The 12,193-nt window shown below is 42.3% G+C and overlaps 1 protein-coding gene across 1 annotated transcript in view; it reads left to right on the forward strand.

Annotated features, from left to right (window-relative positions):
* Nucleotides 1-1,968: 1,968 nt before the first annotated feature.
* The window catches only part of LOC128659725 (gastrula zinc finger protein XlCGF52.1), a 92,341-nt gene continuing 82,116 nt past the window's right edge, over nucleotides 1,969-12,193 (forward strand). Inside the window, exon 1 of the mRNA XM_053713305.1 lies at nucleotides 1,969-2,012. The gene's annotated coding sequence lies outside the window, so the exon portion shown is untranslated. The remainder of the gene's footprint in view (nucleotides 2,013-12,193) is intronic.

The raw sequence follows: 12,193 nt of genomic DNA on the forward strand, positions 1-12,193 counted from the left end.
TAGACTGGTTGGTCATGTGATCAAGTGAAACTGAAAGAAGAGTGTAAGACACAGGAGGAAGCAGACATGTCAGAGCAGTGAAGGTGTGTGTGAGGCCTGGCTGTGAGAGAGCTGCAGAGTTCATCTTGTAAAGTAACAGCATCCCTCTGCTGATTTAGTGTATGCTGCCAGCTGCAGTCTGACCCTGTGAGAGAGCTGTGGAGAAGAATGCAGACAAAGTAAATGACTGGCAGACCTTGGAGTTTTCTTTCAGCCTGTTTAGTGGTAAGAAGTATCCTCTCTCCTTGTCATACTAACATGGCATTCTGTCCATCACATAAACTTATAAGCAGCTCTTCCTGTGGATTGCAGTTTCCTATGAGCTGTAACTGTTTAAATGCATGTGGATTACCTTAAAGGGCCCCAACATTTCTGTGCACCAACTGGTACCCATCAGCCATTAGGGTGAAGTCTGAGGGTGGGTTCGCAGGTGGTTTGGGAGGGTGCTGGGCCTGGTTAGAGAGAGTTGGTGTGTTAGTTAGTCACTGTATTTCTTGCCTTATTTTTTATTTGCCATAATCCTTTAATACATGTTCATACTGTTTTACTGTTATTACTGTGTGTGTTGTAGTTATTTATTATGTTCCTGTCTGGGAAACCCATTCTTGCCCTGGATGCCCAGTCAGGTGGAGGCACTGCCACAGTCATGTACCCCAACTCCCAGGTAGCGGAGACTCAGGATCAGCCTGCAGAGCACATGGAGGTAGCTGGGGTAAAGACCCACAGGGGTAATTGTGGGCCTAGGCCAAACCCCGTTACATATATATTGTGTAGCTTTATGTATATAGTGTAGCTGTAATGCACTAGTAGAGGATATGACAGTGACAATGTGCTCTGTGCCAGTGAAAGTGCTAATATATATTGTGTAGCTTTATGTATATAGTGTAGCTGTAATGCACTAGTAGAGGATATGACAGTGACAATGTGCTCAGTGCTAGTGAAAGTGCTAATATATATTGTGTAGCTTTATGTATATAGTGTAGCTGTAATGCACTAGTAGAGGATATGACAGTGACAATGGGCTCAGTTATTTATTCTATTAATTTGCAGAATTTAAAGTGAAGGTAAACTTTGCACGATGCTATTAGTGGCAATGCAAATACTTGTAAAATGAGAGGTACTTTCATTCATCAATTTTCTTATTTACATATATTTACCTATTTCTAATCCAATCCGTTTTATTTCGGTTTCCAATCTTTTCACAATCAGCCCGTTTTTTTTTTTTGTTTTTTTTCTTGGCCGGTCACGTTCTTTAAACAGCCAATAGTCAGTCTGGCCGTTAGGTGGCCGTCATTTGACGTCACACTATTGCCGGACGTTCTGCGCATGCGTTACCATTATTTCTTTCACTTCCTACCCGGGCTCGCTCCACTTTAGCGCATGCGCAATCACGCTAGAGACATGGATATAATTACTGCGTAAAGCAAATTGAAACTAGCTAGTCATTGAATACTATGTGGCAACGATTGACGCCTGCGCTTTAGGCATAACATTTTTTGGGTCACGCAGGCAGGCGCAAATCGATTGTATGGGGAATGGTGCGCATGCGCAATTGTTCCGGCAATCGGGAACGCGCATTTGAAGTACGTACAGAGCGGGTGGGACCGCTCTGTACGTAATAAAGGCAATTATCCGGAAATACATGGAGGGCGGAGCTAGGAACGGCCGGGAATGTAAATATAAAGTGTATTTATAACAACAATAATATATATAAAAATTAAAAAAAAAAAAGTTGCGATCATACTATATATTAGATGAGGAATAGAATACAGGCTGCAAAAACGAAAAACTTTACCTTCACTTTAAACGTATTAAAAAGTATCCAATTTGTCTTTAAAGTGTTTGCATTTTTTTCTTTTGTCTGATTGGCTGCTGCTTAACATGTGACTTCTGCGTGTGTTCTAGGAGATGTAGTTCAGTATTGAACTGAGCTTTGTTCCCCTCCCATTTACTTCCTGTGGAGCTGTTACTGGGTGAGTGAGTCAGGCTGTGTGTATTGTGTGATAAACGTTTTAGTCACTTTCTGGTCTTCTTAAAAAGTTTTATAATTGTTATAAATGTTATTGTTATGTTAATGCATCTTATTCACCTGCTTGTGCCAGGCAATGGGATAGTAAGTGCTGTTTAACTCTTTGTGTTAGTGAAGGGTTAATACACATTGTGCTGCTCTCTGTGCTAGTGAAGGGTTAATACACACTGTGCTGCTCTCTGTGCCAGTGAAGGGTTAATACACACTGTGCTGCTCTCTGTGCTAGTGAAGGGTTAATACACACTGTGCTGCTCTCTGTGCTAGTGAAGGGTTAATACACACTGTGCTGCTATGTGTGATAGTGAAGGGTTAATATACACTGTGCAGCTCTCTGTGCTAGTGAAGGGTTAATACACACTGTGCTGCTCTCTGTGCTAGTGAAGGGTTAATACACACTGTGCTGCGCTCTGTGCTAGTGAAGGGTTAATACACACTGTGCTGCTCTCTGTGCTAGTGAGGGGTTAATACACACTGTGCTGTTCTCTGTGCTAGTGAAGGGTTAATACACACTGTGCTCTTCTCTGTGCTAGTGAAGGGTTAATACACACTGTGCTGCTCTCTGTGCTAGTGAAGGGTTAATACACACTGTGCTGCTCTCTGTGCTAGTGAAGGGTTAATACACACTGTCCTGCTCTCTGTGCTAGTGAAGGGTTAATACACACTGTGCTGCTCTCTGTGCTAGTGAAGGGTTAATACACACTGTGCTGCTCTCTGTGCTAGTGAAGGGTTAATACACACTGTGCTGCTCTCTGTGCTAGTGAAGGGTTAATACACACTGTGCTGCTCTCTGTGCTGGTGAAGGGGTTAATACACACTGTGCTGCTCTCTGTGCTAGTGAAGGGTTAATACACACTGTGCTGCTCTCTGTGCTAGTGAAGGGTTAATACACACTGTGCTGCTCTCTGTGCTGGTGAAGGGGTTAATACACACTGTGCTGCTCTCTGTGCCAGTGAAGGGGTTAATACACACTGTGCTGCTCTCTGTGCCAGTGAAGGGTTAATACACACTGTGCTGCTCTCTGTGCTAGGGAAGGGTTAATACACACTGTGCTGCTCTCTGTGCTAGGGAAGGGTTAATACACACTGTGCTGCTCTCAGTGCTAGTGAAGGGTTAATACACACTGTGCTGCTCTCTGTGCTAGTGAAGGGTTAATACACACTGTGCAGCTCTCTGTGCTAGTGAAGGGTTAATACACACTGTGCTGCTCTCAGTGCTAGTGAAGGGTTAATACACACTGTGCTGCTCTCTGTGCCAGTGAAGGGTTAATACACACTGTGCTGCTCTCTGTGCTAGTGAAGGGTTAATACACACTGTGCTGCTCTCTGTGCTAGTGAAGGGTTAATACACATTGTGCTGCTCTCTGTGCCAGTGAAGGGTTAATACACACTGTGCTGCTCTCTGTGCTAGTGAAGGGTTAATACACACTGTGCTGCTCTCTGTGCTAGTGAAGGGTTAATACACACTGTGCTGCTCTCTGTGCTAGTGAAGGGTTAATACACACTGTGCTGCTCTCTGTGCTAGTGAAGGGTTAATGCACACTGTGCTGCTCTCTGTGCTAGTGAAGGGTTAATACACACTGTGCTGCTCTCTGTGCTTGAAGGGTTAATACACACTGTGCTGCTCTCTGTGCTAGTGAAGGGTTAATACACACTGTGCTGCTCTCTGTGCTAGTGAAGGGTTAATACACACTGTGCTGCTCTCTGTGCTAGTGAAGGGTTAATACACACTGTGCTGCTCTCTGTGCTAGTGAAGGGTTAATACACACTGTGCTGCTCTCTGTGCTAGTGAAGGGTTAATACACACTGTGCTGCTCTCTGTGCTAGTGAAGGGGTTAATACACACTGTGCTGCTCTCTGTGCTAGTGAAGGGGTTAATACACACTGTGCAGCTCTCTGTGCTAGTGAAGGGGTTAATACACACTGTGCAGCTCTCTGTGCTAGTGAAGGGTTAATACACACTGTACAGCTCTCTGTGCTAGTGAAGGGTTAATACACACTGTGCTGCTCTCTGTGCTAGTGAAGGGTTAATACACACTGTGCTGCTCTCTGTGCTAGTGAAGGGTTAATACACACTGTGCTGCTCTCTGTGCTAGTGAAGGGTTAATACACACTGTGTTGCTCACTGTGCTAGGGAAGGGTTAATACACACTGTGCTGCTCTCTGTGCTAGTGAAGGGTTAATACACACTGTGCTGCTCTCTGTGCTAGGGAAGGGTTAATACACACTGTGCTGCTCTCTGTGCTAGTGAAGGGTTAATACACACTGTGCTGCTCTCTGTGCTAGTGAAGGGTTAATACACACTGTGCTGCTCTCTGTGCTAGTGAAGGGTTAATACACACTGTGCTGCTCTCTGTGCTAGTAAAGGTTTAATACACACTGTGCAGCTCTCTCTGCTAGTGAAGGGTTAATACACACTGTGCAGCTCTCTCTGCTAGTGAAGGGTTAATACACACTGTGCAGCTCTCTCTGCTAGTGAAGGGTTAATACACACTGTGCTGTTCTCTTTGCTAGTGAAGGGTTAATACACACTGTGCTGCTCTCTGTGCTAGTGAATAGGTTAATACACACTGTGCTGCTCTCTGTGCTAGTGAAGGGTTAATACACACTGTGCTGCTCTCTGTGCTAGTAAAGGGTTAATACACACTGTGCCCCCAAAGCGCACATTATTAGCCCTGCTTTATCTAGGGGCGCCCAGTAATTGGTGCAGAGGGGCGCCCAGTAATTGGTGCAGAGGGGCGCCCAGTAATTGGTGCAGAGGGGCGCCCAGTAATTGGTGCAGAGGGGCGCCCAGTAATTGGTGCAGAGGGGCGCCCAGTAATTGGTGCAGAGGGGCGCTCAGTAATTGGTGCAGAGGGGCGCTCAGTAATTGGTGCAGAGGGGCGCCCAGTAATTGGTGCAGAGGGGCGCCCAGTAATTGGTGCAGAGGGGCGCCCAGTAATTGGTGCAGAGGGGCGCTCAGTAATTGGTGCAGAGGGGCGCTCAGTAATTGGTGCAGAGGGGCGCTCAGTAATTGGTGCAGAGGGGCGCTCAGTAATTGGTGCAGAGGGGCGCTCAGTAATTGGTGCAGAGGGGCGCTCAGTAATTGGTGCAGAGGGGCGCTCAGTAATTGGTGCAGAGGGGCGCTCAGTAATTGGTGCAGAGGGGCACCCAGTAATTGGTGCAGAGGGGCGCTCAGTAATTGGTGCAGAGGGGCGCCCAGTAATTGGTACAGGGGAGCGCCCAGTAATTGGTGCAGAGGGGCGCCCAGTAACTAATAACCTCACATAGTTTGCCTTATTTGTAGGAGCCTTGTTACTGAGTAGACAAAGGGTTATGTTAGTTTGTTAGCGACACTTGTATTGTTTTACATGATCTTATCACCCTGCTCAGACTAACTAGGGGCAGATATGTAGCAGGGTCAGATTTAAAGGGACATTACACCTAATATATTTATCTCATTATTCAGTGTTACACTAGATACAGAACTGCACAATGTCACTTATAGTATTATGTATGGGGACTGAGGCTGTGACAGAAATATCTCGGTGTAACATTACACTATAGTGGTCTGACATTGTGCAGTTCTGTATCTAGTACTAAAGACACCAGTACAGGCATTGCATTTTATTTTCTATTGATGTGCAAGGGGTGTGCACTTGGCGCTACCAGTGTGTGCATTAATTACTGGCAATATTATAAAGCTCCCCCCATGGTGTCTGGCTCGTGCCATTTGTATAGCTGCAAGTATTGTGTGTTACGTGACATGGCTGCTTTGTAGGGACAAACCGTATGGTACAGTAATTGTGAGGGGGCGGGGATTATGCAGTGAAAGTCAGGTTAGAAGTCAAGGGAGAACTCGGAGGAGCTTGCACTTATCGCTGTGAGACTAAACTCTTAAATACAATGCGCATGCGCAAAAGACGTACACGAGCTTGCTCGACACGGAACAGTTATTTTCAACAGAGCATTCATTTAGGATGACGTCAGGGAAAGGAGGGGTCTGGCGGCCATTTCAAATCGGCCGGAGGATAAAAAGTGATTTTGAACAAGAAACATTTATGCATTAAACATGGGCTACAGGGGGGTTAAATTAACATTAACTACTACATAGGAATAAGTAATTATAATTGTTGTGTTCACTGTCCCTTTAATGATTCAGATAGGGCGTGTCATTTTAAACAACTTTCCAATTTGGTTTTATCATCAAATTTGCTTTGTTCTCTTGGTATTCTTTATTGAAAGCTAAACCTAGGTTTGCTCATATGCTCATTTCTAAGTCATTGAAGGCCGCTTCTTATCTCAGTGCATTTAATAGTTTCACACAGCTAGGCAGTTCTAGTTCATGCGTGCCATATAGATAACATTGTGCTCACTCCCATGGAGTTATTTGAGTCGGCACCTATTGGTTAAAATGCAAGTCTGTGAAAAGAACTGAGATAAGGGGCAGTCTGCAGAGGCTTAGATATAAGGTAATCACAGAGGTAAAATGTATATTAATATAACTGAGATAAGGAGAAGTCTGCAGAGGCTTAGATACAAGGTAATCATAGAGGTAAAAAGTACATAAATATAACTGAGATAAGGGGCAGTCTGCAGAGGCTTAGATACAAGGTAATCACAGAGGTAAAAAGTACATAAATATAACTGAGATAAGGGGCAGTCTGCAGAGGCTTAGATACAAGGTAATCACAGAGGTAAAAAGTATATTAATATAACTGAGGTAAGGAGCAGTCTGCAGAGGCTTAGATACAAGGTAATCACAGAGGTAAAATGTATATTAATATAACTGAGATAAGGAGCAGTCTGCAGAGGCTTAGATACAAGGTAATCACAGAGGTAAAATGTATATTAATATAACTGAGGTAAGGAGCAGTCTGCAGAGGCTTAGATACAAGGTAATCACAGAGGTAAAAAGTATATTAATATAACTGAGATAAGGAGAAGTCTGCAGAGGCTTAGATACAAGGTAATCACAGAGGTAAAATGTATATTAATATAACTGAGATAAGGAGAAGTCTGCAGAGGCTTAGATACAAGGTAATCACAGAGGTAAAATGTATATTAATAGATTCATACTCAGTAGGAGAATAACTATTTTCATTAAGAAGATCTTTTTAGATAAAATGATCAGAAATGAAGCCCAGCTTTGTAACCTAGTTTTGTATTTTCTTAAATATCTCTCTGTAATTTAAAGGGACAGTCTAGCCAAAATAAAACTTTCATTATTCAGATGCATGTGGACATATTTTAAAAGCTAGACAGTGCTAGTTCATGTTGTCAATATAGATAGCATTGTACTCACTTACATGGAGTTATTTATGAGTTAGCACTGATTGGCTAAAATACAAGTCTGTCAAAAGCACTGATATAAGGGGACATTCTGCAGAGGCTTAGAAACAAGATAATCACAGAGGTTAAAAGTATATTAATATAACTGAGATAAGGGCAGTCGGCAGAGGCTTAGATACAAGGTAATCACAGAGGTAAAAATATATTAATATAACTGAGATAAGGGGACATTCTGCAGAGGCTTAGAAACAAGATAATAACAGAGGTAAAATGTATATTAATATAACTGAGATAAGGGCAGTCTGCAGAGGCTTAGATACAAGGTAATCACAGAGGTAAAAATATATTAATATAACTGAGATAAGGGGACATTCTGCAGAGGCTTAGAAACAAGATAATCACAGAGGTAAAACGTATATTAATATAATCATGTTGGTTATGCAAAACTGGGAAATGGGTAATAAAGGGATTATCTATCTTTTTAAAATTATAACAAAACTGGAGTAGACTGCCCCTTTAAACACAGATTTAAGTGCTTTTTCTATATGGTTACAACAGATCATACTTTGGCCGTGTTTTCATTGCGTTGCTAAAGTTTGGAAACTGCTGGTATCATAAAAATTCTCCATAGACTTTAATGGCGATAAATGTTTTTATCACTTCGTTTTCACAATTTACCACCTCAATGGTATTTAGGTCTTTGTGTTTTACAGCTGACAAAGCCCTTTATGACAATAACATTAGTTTATATAAATGTCTATAATGCACCATCATTTATATCAGGAGTTTATAGAGGAATAAAATATCCACACACACATTTTAAAACTATAAAAAATAAAACTTGCTGATTTGGCCTATTGAATCCACTACCTGTACTCAAAATTGAATACTTAAGTATTGGATATTGAAAAGCTATGTAAACAAGGGCCAACAGAAGACATTACACTCCTAGAGGTTAGTAGGACCTATGTGTACTAAATGTTCAATTTAAAGGATTACTTTCTGTTATAATTTTTAAGCTAAACAACTAACATATTAAAGTTAATAAACATTAATTAAAACCTACTGACCTATATTTTCTCCAAAACGAAGTTTCATAACGTTCTAAAAGTTATATCTTTTATTCGCCAATGATGTCACGTTATCCTGCCCACTATTTTCAGCACTGCGTGTTCAAAATACTTAAACCAATAACTTTGTGTTTAAAGCGCCATTTTGAAACCTAGGTATTGTAAACGGATTGGTACAGAGCAAAGGATACCCACGGAGTTTGTTTGGAAAACAATTAAATTTGCAGACAAGATTTCTGCTATACGGTAGAGATATGTTAATGAAATGCTATTGATAAAAAGCGTATTTGGGGTAGTTAGTTAGTAACAGGCATAGAAAATATTTACTTACAGTGGCCCTTTAAATTGTTCTCTACAAATAAAGGGTTTTGGTTTACAGACAGAGAAAAGATAAGGAATCATTCCTGTGTGTAGATGCGATTAGATAAATAGGTATGATCTCTCTAAAGTTCAGCCCATTTTAAAGGGACACTCAAGTCAAAACTAAACTTTCATTATTCAGCTAGAGCAGCAATTTTAATTAACCATTTGAGTGCTAAGCACTTTCCCACCTGGGTGCTAAGCTATTTTAAGAGTTTTTTTTTATTTTTGTATATTTTGCAAAAAAATTAACTTTTTTTTCCTTTTTTCAGATCCCACACTGTTGAAAAGGTTAGGCGATTACCTTTCCAACGGTGAGTCTTGGGGGTCTTGAGCTGCTTAGATGCCTGAGATACAGGCTTCTAAGCAGCATGCCCCCTGATCCTATACTTAACATTCAGCTAGATTACGAGTTTTGCGTTATCAGCGGTGTGGTAATAACTTGCAAGTTATTGTCAACGCTCACTTCCCTATAGCGCTGCTATTACAGGTTTTCCAAAAACCTGCGTTAGCGGGCAATATGGTTGCGTTGAGATCCCTACCGCACACAAATACCAGCGCTGGTTTTACGTCCTCGTGCATGATTTCCCCATAGACATCAATGGGGAGAGCCGACTAAAAAAAGCCGTGATGCGGGAGGTCCTCGGTTTAGGGGTTAATAGGTAGTTTATAGGTGTTAGTGTACTTTGTAACACTTTAGTTATGAGTTTTATGGTACAGCTTTGTAGCGCAAAACTCATAACTACTGACTTTCAGGTGGCGGTACGAAACTTGTAGTTATGGTCTGTACCACTCCCTTTTTGGCCGGACAGGCAAACTCGTAATACCGGCGCTATGGAAGTCCCATTGAAAAAGGACTTTTCTCCAACATAGGTGTGTCCGGTCCACGGCGTCATCCTTACTTGTGGGATATTCTCTTCCCCAACAGGAAATGGCAAAGAGCCCAGCAAAGCTGGTCACATGATCCCTCCTAGGCTCCGCCTACCCCAGTCATTCTCTTTGCCGTTGTACAGGCAACATCTCCACGGAGATGGCTTAGAGTTTTTTAGTGTTTAACTGTAGTTTTTATTATTCAATCAAGAGTTTGTTATTTTAAAATAGTGCTGGTATGTACTATTTACTCAGAAACAGAAAAGAGATGAAGATTTCTGTTTGTATGAGGAAAATGATTTTAGCAACCGTTACTAAAATCCATGGCTGTTCCACACAGGACTGTTGAGAGGAATTAACTTCAGTTGGGGGAACAGTGAGCAGTCTCTTGCTGCTTGAGGTATGACACATTCTAACAAGACGATGTAATGCTGGAAGCTGTCATTTTCCCTATGGGATCCGGTAAGCCATGTTTATTAAGATAGTAAATAAGGGCTTCACAAGGGCTTATTAAGACTGTAGACTTTTTCTGGGCTAAATCGATTCATTATTAACACATATTTAGCCTTGAGGAATCATTTAATCTGGGTATTTTGATAAGATTATATCGGCAGGCACTTTTTTAGACACCTTATTCTTTAGGGGCTTTCCCAAATCATAGGCAGAGCCTCATTTTCGCGCCGGTGTTGCGCACTTGTTTTTGAGAGGCATGACATGCAGTCGCATGTGTGAGGAGCTCTGATACATAGAAAAGACTTTCTGAAGGCGTCATTTGGTATCGTATTCCCCTTTGGGCTTGGTTGGGTCTCAGCAAAGCAGATACCAGGGACTGTAAAGGGGTTAAAGTTAAAAACGGCTCCGGTTCCGTTATTTTAAGGGTTAAAGCTTCCAAATTTGGTGTGCAATACTTTTAAGGCTTTAAGACACTGTGGTGAAATTTTGGTGAATTTTGAACAATTCCTTCATATTTTTTCGCAATTGCAGTAATAAAGTGTGTTCAGTTTAAAATTTAAAGTGACAGTAACGGTTTTATTTTAAAACGTTTTTTGTACTTTGTTATCAAGTTTATGCCTGTTTAACATGTCTGAACTACCAGATAGACTGTGTTCTGAATGTGGGGAAGCCAGAGTTCCTTCTCATTTAAATAAATGTGATTTATGTGACAATGACAATGATGCCCAAGATGATTCCTCAAGTGAGGGGAGTAAGCATGGTACTGCATCATTCCCTCCTTCGTCTACACGAGTCTTGCCCACTCAGGAGGCCCCTAGTACATCTAGCGCGCCAATACTCCTTACTATGCAACAATTAACGGCTGTAATGGATAATTCTGTCAAAAACATTTTAGCCAAAATGCACACTTATCAGCGTAAGCGCGACTGCTCTGTTTTAGATACTGAAGAGCATGACGACGCTGATAATAATGGTTCTGAAGGGCCCCTAAACCAGTCTGATGGGGCCAGGGAGGTTTTGTCTGAGGGAGAAATTACAGATTCAGGGAACATTTCTCAACAAGCTGAACCTGATGTGATTACGTTTAAATTTAAGTTGGAACATCTCCGCGCTCTGCTTAAGGAGGTATTATCCACTCTGGATGATTGTGACAATTTGGTCATCCCAGAGAAGCTATGTAAAATGGACAAGTTCCTAGAGGTCCCGGGGCTCCCAGAAGCTTTTCCTATACCCAAGCGGGTGGCGGACATTGTAAATAAAGAATGGGAAAGGCCCGGTATTCCTTTCGTCCCTCCCCCCATATTTAAAAAATTGTTTCCTATGGTCGACCCCAGAAAGGACTTATGGCAGACAGTCCCCAAGGTCGAGGGAGCGGTTTCCACTTTAAACAAACGCACCACTATACCCATAGAAGATAGTTGTGCTTTCAAAGATCCTATGGATAAAAAATTAGAAGGTTTACTTAAAAAGATGTTTGTTCAGCAGGGTTACCTTCTACAACCAATTTCATGCATTGTCCCTGTCGCTACAGCCGCATGTTTCTGGTTCGATGAGCTGGTAAAGGCGGTCGATAGTGATTCTCCTCCTTATGAGGAGATTATGGACAGAATCAATGCTCTCAAATTGGCTAATTCTTTCACCCTAGACGCCACTTTGCAATTGGCTAGGTTAGCGGCTAAGAATTCTGGGTTTGCTATTGTGGCGCGCAGAGCGCTTTGGTTGAAATCTTGGTCAGCTGATGCGTCTTCCAAGAACAAGCTACTTAACATTCCTTTCAAGGGGAAAACGCTGTTTGGCCCTGACTTGAAAGAGATTATCTCTGATATCACTGGGGGTAAGGGCCATGCCCTTCCTCAGGATCGGCCTTTCAAGGCCAAAAATAAACCTAATTTTCGTCCCTTTCGTAGAAACGGACCAGCCCAAAGTGCTACGTCCTCTAAGCAAGAGGGTAATACTTCTCAAGCCAAGCAAGCTTGGAGACCAATGCAAGGCTGGAACAAGGGAAAGCAGGCCAAGAAACCTGCCACTGCTACCAAGACAGCATGAAATGTTGGCCCCCGATCCGGGACCGGATCTGGTGGGGGGCAGACTCTCTCTCTTCGCTC

This window comes from Bombina bombina, chromosome 5 (genome assembly GCF_027579735.1).
Source record: "Bombina bombina isolate aBomBom1 chromosome 5, aBomBom1.pri, whole genome shotgun sequence".
Taxonomy (NCBI): Eukaryota; Metazoa; Chordata; class Amphibia; order Anura; family Bombinatoridae; genus Bombina; species Bombina bombina.